A 13,889-nucleotide genomic window follows, 5' to 3' on the forward strand; every position below is an offset into this window, starting at 1 on the left:
TGCACCTTTGTGGACTGACCTTCACATATGGATCCCTTTATCAAATGCTCACATCATTAAGAAAGATGAAATCTTACTTCCCATCACATCCATAGTTTCTTAACAAGGTGGTAGCCTCACAAGTTTGCCCTGTGACTCACTTAGTACAGGACAATTACAGGGGTTAGAAAGGGAAGCACAGTATTGTGAACATACTGTTGGAATTAGTTACTGAGACATATTTGAAAACAAGTCTTCAGTCTTTAAATTGTAGTGTCCTTTGCCAATATAGCCAACAAATATATCTATGCAATTACTAAAGTATATTGCTCTTAGGGCTGCTCAAGGCAGGGTATGGAATGACATTCTAAGAATTTGAATAAGTGGGAGAAGAAAATTTATTTTAGCTTTTCTTAAAGCTTTTCTTAAACATATAAACACTGAGCCCCAAACTGACTGCCTTGAGTGTGCTGCCATGACTGAGTTGCAAGCTTGCTCTTACAGAGCTAGTGGAAACAGTGGAAAATCTTTTTCTGGCCCAGAATCCTGACCCACAGGGGGAAAAAGTCTGTCATGGAAGTGGAAAGAAAATTTTCAGAGAATAGTAACATGTAACTATGTTATAAATCAAGATGAACAAAAATTCAATAATAAGACAAAATGATGATGATGACAACAACACAATAATAATAATATTGAATACTTTGGCTGCTAGAGGACATGGTCCTAACCTACCTGAGCTCCTGAGTGGCAGAGCTGAGCGCAGGGGGCCCTTTGCCCGGGAGTCCTGTGGGAGAACTTGAAGAACATGATCTCTCTGGAGAGCATATATTGCATATGGACCTGCCAGATACTGGAATATGCAGAATTTTAACAATATCTCCTTCCATGGCTCCAATTGCTTACCTGAGCTATCCCCAAACTTGATTTTAGGAAGATCTCTCCCTTGGCTTCAATTGCTGGCTTCAGTCTATTTGACTTTGCTATTTGGGTATCTGGTAGATCCATCAAACTCAAAATGCTCTGTCCAGAGTGGCAGGGCAGAGGGAACAAGAATGGTTTCCTCTGAGTGAGAAACACCTCTGAAGGGTAAATGGCAAAGGTTAAGGGGAATTTGTGCACCAGTAAGTAGCACTCTTGATTTGAAAGGGTAATAATGGAAAAGATCCCTTTTCCACTACTCTCCTGACAAAATGTGTGCATCTTTAGGGGCAGTGATATTGAGGGGGAGAATTTTTAATTGAATTTAAACTGGAAATTACCTGACAAAAATATAAATTAAATCATCCTGTAATTCAGGCTGGTGTGCTCAGGGGTTGAGCGTCAACCTATGAACCAGGAGGTCCTGGTTCAATTCCTGGTCAGGATACATATCCAGTGGTGGTGGGGGGAGGGGGTGCAGGAGGCAGCTGATTGATGGTTCTCTCCTTCATGTTTCTCTCTCTCTCCCTTCCTCTCTGAAATCAAGGAAAACACTTTCAGTGGGAAAAAAGAAATAGCTATAGTAGAGTGGTTAAGACAATCAACTCTGAAGTCATACCACCTATGTTTTAAATCTGGCTTCACGACTATCAGTTATGATTCTATTTAACCTCTCTGTGCCTCACTTCTTTTTTTTTTTTAAATATATTTTATTGATTTTTTACAGAGAGGAAGGGAGAGAGATAGAGAGCCAGAAACATCGATGAGAGAGAAACATCGATCAGCTGCCTCCTGCACATCTCCTACTGGGGATATGCCCGCAACCCATGTGCCTCACTTCTTCATCTGTACTATGGGTATCTCATAGGGTATTAAGAGAATCAGTGAGTTAATGCCCTAAGAATAATTCTGACACACTGTACTCAATATTCAGCACCCTTCACCAGTGCACTCAATATAAGTAGTTATTCTTTCATCAGGAAAAAGATGAGGTTCTAAGATAAATATGAGGTGTAAAGTTACATTTTTTCACACCTGAATTTTGTCAATTAAAATAACATGTCTACAGAAGGACACCGTATACTACTACAGTCAAGCTAAAGAAGAAAATAATTTGCTGTGTGGATAAAGGACGTAGAAAAGCAAAATGTTGAAAAATATACCTGTAATGCTGGTAAAATAGTTGTCAGTCACATTGATACATTTTGCTGTGGGAGAGGGAGGAAATGGAAGGAAATGGGAAAAGAATGTTTGTGCTTTATCCTAAGTTGGAGGCGTTTTGAGGCACATTCTTGTATACAATCAATAACAACCTGAAGTACTGAGATAAATAACAAGTGAAAATAAGTTGTCAATTTCTATTCCTTGCTAAAAAATTATGTTATAAAACTGCTGCAAATTTTACACAGGAGGTTTTACTCAGAAACTTGGATCTCCATCAAAAACCTTATAAAAACAACAAAAACAACAAAAATAATCTTATTCTGAGCATTCCAGTAACTGTTTGTGTATGTACTTAGCTATACTGTAAGCAGTTGGTTTGTATGAGATGGTTAAAAAGACCAAAGATAAAAGGTTTATTTTTGTGTGTCTATGAAGCACTTGGTTTGTCAGATGGTTGAAAAGACCAAAGATAAAAGGTTTGTTTTTTCCTTTTTTGTCTATTTTTTGGTTCATTTTATGTATGTGTGAAACAATGTTGTCCAACAATAAACCAGAATTTTATTTTGCTCAGTTGTTCTCACAAAAGAATTATTTGTTGAACCCATTTTGAATATATAGTAGTGATCTAGAGATAGAAGAGGCAGACTTTTGCCAAATCTTAGCAATACATAGAGTGTTCTGTAGAAGTTAATGAGGATATTTTGTATGCCTTGGAGGGTTATGCCCTCTTGATCAATAACTTCATACTTTCACTCTAGTAAATTCTAAGATATAATAGCTACCATTTATTGATCGCTTACTATTGCCAGACACTTACTGGATACATTTTTATACATTATTCTTGTATTGAATAAATACTGACACTTACAATGTGCCAGGCACTGTTGTAAGTATTAAAAATAAAGAGATGAAGTCCTTGTCAGTGTGGCTCAACTGTTCAGAGTATCATCCTGTGTACTGAAGGGTCTCAGGTTCAATTCACAGTCGGGGCACACACCCAGATTGTGGGTTCGATCAACTGTCAGGGTGTATGTGGGAAGCAGGCAATTGATGTTTCTCTCTCCTCTCCCTTCCTCTCTGTCTCTAATCAATAAAAACATATCCTCAGGTGAGGATTTAAAAAGAAAGAAAGAAAAAAAAAAGAAGGAAGAAGTGAATAAAACTTGTGAAAAATGGAGTGGGGAGACATACTAAGTAAGGAAATCTATACTATTAAAAAGGGTAATATGCTAATTAGACTGGGTCAACTGGATATCTTCCGGTCATCCAGTCCTCTTTCCAGACAAAGCCACGGTGGCAGAGGCCAAGGCAGAGGTGGTTAGGGGTGATCAGGCTGGCAGGGGAGCAGTTAGGGAAGGTCAGGCCAGCAGGGGAGGGCGGTTAAGGGCGTTCAGGCAGGCAGGCAGGTGAGTGGTTAGGAGCCAGTGGTCCCAGATTGTGAATGGGATGTCCGAGGGGTCCCGGATTGGAGGGGGTGCAGGCCAGGCTGAGGGACTCCCCCTGCCCCGTGCATAAATTTAATGTGCTTGGCCTCTAGTATATAATAAATATAGGAAAGAAAGGAGATAGGAAATGTTGTGTATGTATATATGGGGGGGGCTACAATTTTAAATAGGGTCATTTCCTGCCCTGATGCCAGACAGATGTGTCCCAAATAGCCTCACCCTGGTGCTGGAGCTCAGAGGAAGCAGGGCCTTGTAAGTTCAGTTCACGGTGCTGGCTTTTTAAGAGGAACAGCTGGCCTCTGTGTCACTGAGCTCCAATCTGCACTGGTTTTTACAGCCTGTAGTTACAGGGACTTCTTTTCCCAGCTCTGGGATCCTGAGATGGGGGTCTGGTGTGGGTGTCACTGGGACCTCTTGCTCCTCCGGGCAGCCCCCGCAGAGAAAATCTCCCTCTTAATTAAGAAAGTGGCACACGTGGGTGCCAGACCAGCCTGTTCTGCGCCTTCGCACCTCCTACCAGTCTCAGTATGCTTTCTCCCTTACGTCTCTAGTTGTAGGACTTCCATTCATCCAGCTTTCTGGCAGTTCTGGACGATGGTGGTTCTGTGTTGTAGTTGTAATTTTGATGTGGTTGTGGGAGGCGGCGAGTACAGGTGTTTACCTATGCCACCATCTTCTAATTGTTCTCACAAATATATTTTGAGAAAATGAATAAATCAGGAGAACAAGGCTTAAGTGCTGCTCTAAATTACTTGTGTGATTTTGAACAAATTATGTGACTTCTCTGTGTGCTGGTTTGCAAACTAAGAACTCTGTAAGCTTTCCTACTATGTGATTATGTACTATGGCCAGACTCCCACGTGCATTTATTACTTAGCACTGTGAATGTGGAGAGTCAGTCCTCACAGGGAAAGAATAAGGATGACCGGAACTCCCCTGCACCATTCACACATTGATTTACCTGCTCACTCAGCAGCTCTATCTTTCTGTTTGTATTCTCAGTTGCAGCCTTTGGCCAAGACAGTAAAACTAGAGATAGAGGCTGGCCCTAGCTGGATGCCAGACTTGAGTTATTCTTCCTATCAGAGGATTTGATGATAGGTGTGTAGAGACACTCTGGCCCAGCTCACATTGAACCTGGGTCCCTACTAACCTCTAAGACACTAACATAAAATCCTTGTTATTGAGTCACACATTTGGGAAACTTGGTCTGGACTTTCTGTCTAGAAACTACATGTCCATAAAAATGAGGATTCTAATGTCATTAGCTAAGCACTAGCAAGATTTGTATGATGAGTCAGGAAAGAATTTGAATTATTGTATCTCGAGGCCTGACCATAATAAATTTCCTTTCAGGTGTGGGCTATGTGTAGCCTTAGAGAAAGAAAATTATTTTTGATGATAGCAGAGGCAGAATCAAATAAAAATCTTCCTTTGAAAATGGAATTTTTAATGACTTCTGTATTTATCATTTCTAGAGTTAAGTTTACAGGATGAAGGGAGATATCGGACATAAGTAAAACTGGTTTCTGGATATTATTGAGAATATACTGGCCTTTAGCTTTTCTGGGGAGGGTTACTTTGACTCTTAATGTTAGACAAAGCTCTGTATTATAATAGGAAACCTTAAGCAAGGCCAGAAGCTGGCAGATGGGCTGGGTCCACGTGAACACTTCATTCTGTTCAGTTGAACACTGAGTACTGCAGCTCCTGACAAGAGCAGCCAGTGCTCACCCTGCTTGTCTATTGGCAGTTAAAAATAAGGCTGCATGGTGGGATAAGTTTTTAAACCTATGACTCATGGCTTTTGGAGCCTGATAACATTTGATAATCCAGTAAATCAGTCCTGTGCTCAGAACACCATATATATACTAGTGGCCCATTGCAGGAAGATTCACACAATAGGCCTTCCTTCCCCTGGCTGCCGGCACCGGTTTTCCTCCGGCACCCGGGACCCAGGCCTTTGGTCTGGCCACAGTAGCAAGGCTTGGCTTCTCCATTCTGGCTGCTCCCAATCCCTCCTTTTTTCTTTGTTTTTTTTTTTTTTTTCCCAGCTCCTCGAGCAGAGGCCAGGGCTGGCTGGAAGCCTTTATTTCCCCCTGTGACCCAGGCCCCCAGCTCCTCCTTGAGCAGAGTCCAGGGCCGGTGGGTCGCTGGGAGCAACCCAAGCCTCCTGCTCACTCCAGTTCTGTGACCGCTGCCATCTTCAGTCATCTTCAGTCTTTGCTCCGCTCCTACATATGCATATTAACCGCCATCTTTGTTGGGTTAATTTGCATAGTCATTCTGATTGGCTGGTGGGTGTAGCAGAGTGGCGGAGTGATAGAGTGATGGTTAATTTGCATGTTTCTCTTTTATTATATTGGATTAACCAATAAAGCTCACTAACTAACAGTGCTATTGTGTTGTTATTTTTTTGATGTTGTTGTTGAGGTATAATTGACATATAACATTAGTTTTAGGTATATCAGTGCTAGCTAGTTATCTATATTCACATTGTCAGTTCTCTTTCCCTTGCCTTTTCCTATGGAATGGTTTCAATTACCATTATTTTGCACTATGCTAACTACATCACAAGGGAAATGACAGAAACAGGCTAACCCTGATGTAGCACAGTTGAATGTGACAGCAACAGGAAGAACTAGCATTTGTATACTGCATGGCACTTTTTGAAGAGTACTTGAGCCTTGGCGGCCCTGTGATAGATAGGTTTTATTGTGATGCTAGTCTGATAACAGGTGCTGGGTGGTTGTATCAGGCTCAGGAAAGAGGTGGGACAGAGGTGACCCAGAGCTTGTGACCAAGTTCCAAGCTTGCTTCTTTTTGCCATGTTGCCTTTAGAACTATGTTTGAAGCAACACTTCTCTTATTTTCTTAGAGAGTTTCAGTTGAGTTTTGTGAGTAGTTCAAAGTGTATGGAGGTTATAAAGAATGTTAATTGAAACCTATCCTATTCCCATGTCCCAAACGGGCATCTCTTTTACCTTCTATTGTCAACAAGTGAAGATGAGTGTGCCTTGGAAGGAAAGTCACCTTTGTTAGGTAAATTTTCTTCTCCCACTTACCAGAGACATATAGAAAGAAACTGAGTAGTTTGGCATGAGGCCAAGAGCTGGAGGAGTAGCTTTCTCCAAGAGAGAAGTGATGAAAGAGGCCATTGTTCCTTTTCTGGACCCTTGCTCCACAGATCTGGCAATCAAACATCATATCTGAGTCTCCATCAATCTGGCTAACACTGTTCCCCCTGCTCTGATGATTCCCTGAGACCCTGCCTCACAGTTCAACTTACAGTTCCAACCCAGACTGTTTTCAGTGGCTTTTCCATACAAACAGCCTGTCTTGATTCATGATTTGACCTTTCCTTAAATCTCTCAAACAAGCAGCATCTGGCCTTGGCATGCCCCATACCTCTAACTAAGGGGCCCCAGGCCTGGCACAAGCAGCAACCTGCCTTGGTTTGCAGCTTGTCCTCACCTGGGCATCAATAGGCCTAGCACAAGTAGTAGCCATCTGCAGATTCTTTTGTAGCTCATGCTGGGTGACCTTGGGCAGGATACAGGGGATGCTGATCTTGGCTTCCACCTTTTGGGAGGCCCCAGAGCCAGCACACCCAGTGGAAAGCATCAGACCATGTGGAAGCACTATCCTACCTCCTCCATAAGGGACACACTCAAGGTTGGACTCAGCAGCACCAGAGCTCTGTTAAAGTAAGTCCGGCTCTGTGGAGTCAGCCCCTGCCCAGCTGATTCTCCACGGTGCTTGCAGCTGATCCTCACAGCCAATAAGCCTGGGAGTAAATCCCTCCCATTGAATTGCCAACAGCAATCAAGACTCAAGTACAACGGGAGTGTGTACACAGCTCATGCAGGGGGTGCACCAGAAGTGCCCAGCTCGGGTGATTGGTCAGGCTGTGCCAAAGGACCCTACAGAACACCTACTACATTAGGCCACTCTACCAAGCCTGGGAGATGTAGCAGCTCTACCTAATTCATAGAACAAATGCAGGGGGGCAGTCAAAATGAGGAGACAAATAAATGTGTCCCAAAGAACAGAACAAAACTCCAGGAAGACAACTAAACAAAATGAGACAAGCCATCTCTTAGATGCAGAGTTCAAAATATAGGTTAGAAGGATGCTCAATGATCTTAGGAGTAGAGTAGATGAACTTAGTGAGAACTTCAATATCATAAGAAAGGGCATGGAACTTGACCAGTGTGGCTCAGTGATTGAGTGTTGACCCATGAACCAGGAGGTCATGGTTTGATTCCCAGTCAGGGCACATGTCTGAGGTACAGGCTTGATCCCTGGTAAGGGGTTTGCAAGAGACAGCCAATCAATGATACTCTCTCATCATTGATATATATAATCTCCCTTCCTTTAGGAAATCAATAAAAACACATTTTTTTTTAAAAAAGGACATGGAGCCCTGACAAGTGTTGCTCAGTTGGTTGGAGCATCATCCTGTGCACCAAAAGGTTGCCAGTTAGATTCCTAGGTTGCAGGCTCATTCTCCAGTTGGGGTGTGTATGGGAAGCAACTGACCGATGTTTCTCACATGGATGTTTTTCTCTCTCCCCCTTCCTTTCTCTCTAAACTCAATAAAACATACCATTGGGTCATGGTCTATTTCGTAGAAGTACTCACTGCTAATATAGTGATACTTCAAACTCTAGTCTTCTTTCTCTCTTTGTCTGCTACTATTTAATTTTAAGAAGTCCATTCATCTGTCAGGTTTAATAGTATTCAGTGGGAGGAAGAGGGTGGAATATGCTTATTCTATCTTAGTAAGAATTAGAAAATCATGTCATTGTTTAATTTTTGAAAGCTTTTAGGTCTTATTTGTTTAAATATTTCCTATAATACTGTATGCTTCCATTTTCTCTAGTCTTTTATTCCATATCTATAAGTAGTTGTGTTAGCTCTTCTAATTCTAATATTCATATTTTGTTCATGTTTTCTTTTTTTTATTATTTTTGCCAAATTTTCCATAATATTCTCAGATTTATTTTTTCTCAGATATTTTTGTTCACTAATTTTAGTTCCATTTTATCTTCTGCTTATTATAGCAATAGGTTTTATCAATATTGTTTTTCAATATATTTTTATTTTTAGAAGTTCTATTTGCTTTCTTTTGCAATCTGCTTAATCTTTTCTCAACAATACTGTTATTTTCCATCCTCTAAAATAACTCTGATTATTTAAATATATTTTATACTTTTAACCACATTTATTGAGTAATAAAATTATGATTCTGAGTTCATGAGAATTCATACCAATTCTCATTTTCTCTGTGTGTTCCTGTCTTTCATGTTATTTTATTTTAATGCAATTTATTATTACTAGAGGCCCAGTGCACAAATTCGTGCATGGGTGGGGTCCCTCGGCGTGGCCTCTGGGGATTGGGCCAAAACCAGCAGTCCAATGCAGCCTGCTGCTCCTGCCTGCTGCTTCCACTTATCCCGGCCCACTGCGCCTGCTGCCACCTCGCCCTGAGTCAGTCCTGATCTGGAGAGGCTCATGCCTCCGCAGCGACACTTGCCAGCCGTGAGCCCTGCATCTGGTACTGGTCCAGAAGGGGATGGAGGTGGGGCGGGGATGCCACCAGCCCTCCAGGCAGAAGGTGGGGCACCCTTGTCGGGGCCTGGGATCCGGATCTTCCCGCTGATGTTTGAACCCATTGTTGGGAGCCACCTGGCAGTAACTTTTATATTGGTTCTTCCTTGTGGAGCATCTAGGGAGGAGGCTGGTGGCACTGTCAGGATCGTGCCAGTGGTGTTGGTCCATAGGTGCCTGGCCCATTCTTCAGAGATTGGAACTACAGGGCTACCGAGGCAGTGAGTGGCTGCCAGGTTGGAGGGTCGCTGGGATGGTTTGGTCAGCTGATTGGCACTCCTGCTGTGGGAGCACACTGACCACCAAGGGGAAGCTCCTGCATTGAGCATCTGCCCCCTGGTTGCCAGTGCATGTCATAGCAACCGGTCGACTGGTCATTCAATTATTCGGTTGCTTAGGCTTTTATATATATAGATTATTTTATTGTATTCTTATTCTCATCAGAAAATTTCTTTTATTCCAGAGATTGTGGACGGTCCCTGAATAAGACTTTTATATTTTCTTCTTCAGGAGATTCTGGGAATTTTATGCTACTTTCTGATTTTAAAATTTCTATACCAGTGAGGAGTATAATTTTGGATCTTGTATCTGCAAGTGGCAAGTAGCAAGGCTTGGGATTCAACATTTATTATAGGTGTTTCCCACCTATGGTCACATGTAGCTGGCAAGCATTTTTGTCACTTCTTAGGCCAATGTGCAAAACTTTTAAAGTTTCTTAATTTGGATAGTATAATTCTTCAAAGATTCCCCTTTTTATTAGAAGAATCAGTAATATCTTCACATCTTCTGGCTTTGGCCATAATTCATTGTTTCTAGTTCTTATGTGGACATTAGAATCTTACCCTATTGTCTTAGTGTCCCTACTGAGTCTGAAACCCTATGTCCTACCCTCTCCTAATCATTGCATCAGCCACTCCTTTCTTCACCAATCTCCAATTAGCTCTTTATCCCCTTAACACGTGAGGATTTTCTTTATTTTTTTAAATTCAAAACTCATATATGAATAAAAAATTCTTGAACATTTTATTTAGCTTTGATATGTATTTATGGTAGAAGGGGAGCTGGTCAGGATCATAAAGTCTACCATTTTCAATGACCTCTTTATTATGTGGTTAGTAATTATATTATTTTCATGTGAATATTGAGCAAACCACCACAAATTTAGTGGATTAAGACAACAAAAAATTATTATCTTATTGGTTTGTAAAAATTTATTATCTTATAGTTTAGGAGTCTAAAATGGATCTCACTGGGCTAAAATCACGGTATTGGCAAGGTTGTGTTTCTTCGGGAGGCTGTAGGGAAGAATCCTTTTCCTTGTAATTTTTAGCTTCTACATGCTGCTCCTATACCTTGGCTCTTAGCCTTCCTATATTCCTCTATCTTCATAGCGGGACAAATTCTTCTCTTATTAAACTACTCTCAACTTCTCTCTGCCTCCGTCTTTCACATTTGATAACCTCTGTGACTAGACTGGACACACCCAGGGAATCCATGATAATCTCTCTATTTTAAGGTCACCTCACTAGAAGTCTTAATTCCATTTGCAACCTTAAATCTCTCTTGCCACTTAAAATAACATTCACAAATTGTAGGGATTAGGACATGGACATGTATTTTTTTTGGGGGGGGTGGTGGGGTCAGGAAAGAGGAGGAAGACATTATTATTCCCACCATAATGATTGCAAGCAAAAATTTTCACATTGTCTAAAGGAACTTCGAGTATATGTTGATTTTACACATAAGACAATCACAACATGAAGGGATGTGATAAAGGTACCAATATGGTTGTAAAGTTTTTGTATTTCAATTGAAGCGGTGGTAATATATATGGGATCCCAGTAGATGGTGAAAAGTTAAGTAATTTATTGTTTTCCCTAGAACACTATTTTTATTATATTTTTGTAGCTAGAGAAATCTAAATTTAGTTTATTTTTATTGCATTATTTTGGGTGACACTGGCTCACAAATCCATATGGGTTTCCAATGTAAAACTCAATAAAACATCATCTGCACACTATATCATGTGCCCCTTGCCCCAAGCAAAGTTTTTTTCTATCCTCATTTCCCACTCCCCTTTGCCCACCTCCACCTACCCCCAGCCCCATTTCCCTCTGGCTATCACCACACTGTTGTGTGTGTTATATATAATCTCTTTACCTTTTTTCATTCCGCTCCTAACCCCTCTCCCCTCTGACAGCTGTCAGTCTTAGAACACTAGTTTAAAAGTTATATAAAAAGATATAGTTAAAAGATGTATAGATAAAATGAAATACTAAAAATACTGGCATTTAGTGGGTAGAGACCAGGGGTGCCATTAATCATCCTACATGGCACAGGACAGTCCTAATAAAGAACTACCCAAGTTAAAAATATCAATAACTCTAAGGTTGAAAACCCCTCCCAGGTGAAGAACCTCGCCCTAACTAATACAATGATTAACCTGTAGTATGGTTTTCCAAAGCTTTGCATTTTACTTTTATCGAAACAACTCTCTATGTACTCATATTTTAATGGTTTCCATATCTATATATATAAAAGGCTAATATGCTAAGTGTCCCTCCCACTGTCTGACTGGTTGCTATGAAATGCACTGACCACCAGGGGGCAGATGCTCAATGCAGGAATTGCCATGATGTGCACTTGGCATTTACAGAGAAATGGCACCAACAAAACATTCAGCTTTCCCCAAGTGGGACACAGGCCCTGCCACCACTCGAAGTGACAGCCCACCAAATGGCAGCCAACACTGCCAAGACCCCATGGCACAAAATGTGGCCCAAATGTGGAAATGGTGGCTGTGGCTGCCAGATAATGCTTTCATGTAGCAATACCCGGCTTCCTCTCCCTAGCAACGACTAGCCTCCTTGCAGTTTCTTCAGCCCAGGAACACGACTTGCTTTATAGGCAGGTGGAAACATTTCACACGTTAACCAAATGTCTGTGAAGCGTTTTCCTGTGCTTCATTTCATTTGATGCTCACAGAAGTCTCAGACTAGGTAGATAGGAGACTCGGTGGAATCCTATTTTCTTTTCATTAGCAAGAAAACAGAGATTTAGAAAGTTTAGAAACTTGACCCGACTGAAAAGAAGTAAGAAATGATGGACCTTGAAAATGACTTCAGGTTTTCTCATGTGCAGAATATAGTCAAACACTGCTGCAGTTAAATATTTTACCCTTTGTTCTCCCTGCATGATCTACAATAATAATCTGCTTTGTGTTGCTATTTACTGCTGTGTTGCTGACAATTACCTGAAAGAGAAGTTGGGGTGCTTCACTGGGCTGGAAAAGTTTTACATCAGAAAGCAGGTCTAATCAAGCAAGTTTATTCTATATCTATAAAAGGCTAAGTTGACTAATGCATGCATGATACATATAAACAGGGGTCCTCAAACTATAGCCCGTGGGCCACATGCAAATACAAATATTGTATTTGTTCCTGTTTTGTTTTTTTACTTCAAAATAAGATATGTGCAGTGTGCATAGGAATTTGTTCATAGTTTTTTTTTAAACTATAGTCCGGCCCTCCAACGGTCTGAGGGACAGTGAACTGGCCCCCTGTTTAAAAAGTTTGAGGACCCCTGAATATAAAGCTCTCGCACCAATCACACGCGTGTGTTTCAATCTGTCATTGTCGATGGTGAATTTGGTTGACACTTCTATTATAGAGAAAGGGGGAATAGTGATATTAAAATATTTCTTCTAATTCATTTCCTCTCAATGTGCATGAATCTGCACTGGGCCACTAGTATCATATTATTAGAGTAGCAGGTTAAGCTGAATAATTTGGGGTACAAAATACCACTCTTCTAGAGGGAGCAAAAATGTGTGTGTGTGTGTAGGGGGGAGGATACTAATGACAAGCTTACAAACCACCAGATTTCAGCTTGTCATATGTGAGAGTCAGAGAGATTGAGGGTACCCCAGATTCTATGATTTGGTAGCGTGAAAGTAGGTTAGAAGAACTTTTACATGTAAATATGTATGTATCTGTATATGTACTTTTCTATCTCATTTTATCTTCCAATAGAGTTTTAGGTAATGGGATTATTTAAAATGTATTTTATGGAACTTTTATAGATACTTATTGCAATTCAATATTTTAGATGTAATGCTAAAGATCTTTAATTCCCTGATGAATATTGTTCTTTGAATTAATTCAATTCAATTATATTAATTTTATTTTGTATAGCTTTGCAAATGTAGGAAGATTCATACACCAATACTTTAATATGTAAGTATTGAAATATTTCTCAAAGTTCACAAAATTAGAAATAGAATTAAATCGAACTGTTGATATGGAGAGATAATTAAAAATTAACTTGGAAAAGCTTCTAGATCCTGTTTTTTTTCCCCCTAAAAATTCCAAGGGCAAAGCCAAAAATGTCCCAGTCATCGCATTACAGGATACTATAGTACACTTTGCCCTGCAGGAGCCTCAGACCCTGACCAGGAGGTATTCTGGTCACCAGCTATGGAGGATCCTGTTGGAGAACTCAGAATCTACCTGTACGGATGGAAAGTTAAGAAACTCAGTTGAACGTGTATAGATTAACATTATAATTGCTTTGAAACATAACATTTTCAATATGGGAGTTGAATATCATTATTCAAATTCACCTCAAAATTTTAGGGCCATGTTGAAAGTATTATATGCCATCGACCTTGAATATACTTTTGCCTGCTGAGAATTAGATCTTAAATGATCTCACTGTTATGGTTCTGGCATGTATGGTGAAAGGATGAGTAGAGAGCATTCATGAATA

At 40.6% G+C, this 13,889-nt stretch overlaps 1 protein-coding gene across 1 annotated transcript in view; it reads left to right on the plus strand.

Annotated features, from left to right (window-relative positions):
* The window catches only part of NELL2 (neural EGFL like 2), a 364,677-nt gene that overhangs the window by 21,402 nt on the left and 329,386 nt on the right, over positions 1–13,889 (plus strand). The gene's annotated exons all lie outside the window — the stretch shown is intronic.

Source organism: Myotis myotis, unplaced genomic scaffold, assembly GCF_014108235.1.
Source record: "Myotis myotis isolate mMyoMyo1 unplaced genomic scaffold, mMyoMyo1.p scaffold_m19_p_3, whole genome shotgun sequence".
NCBI classification, from domain to species: Eukaryota; Metazoa; Chordata; class Mammalia; order Chiroptera; family Vespertilionidae; genus Myotis; species Myotis myotis.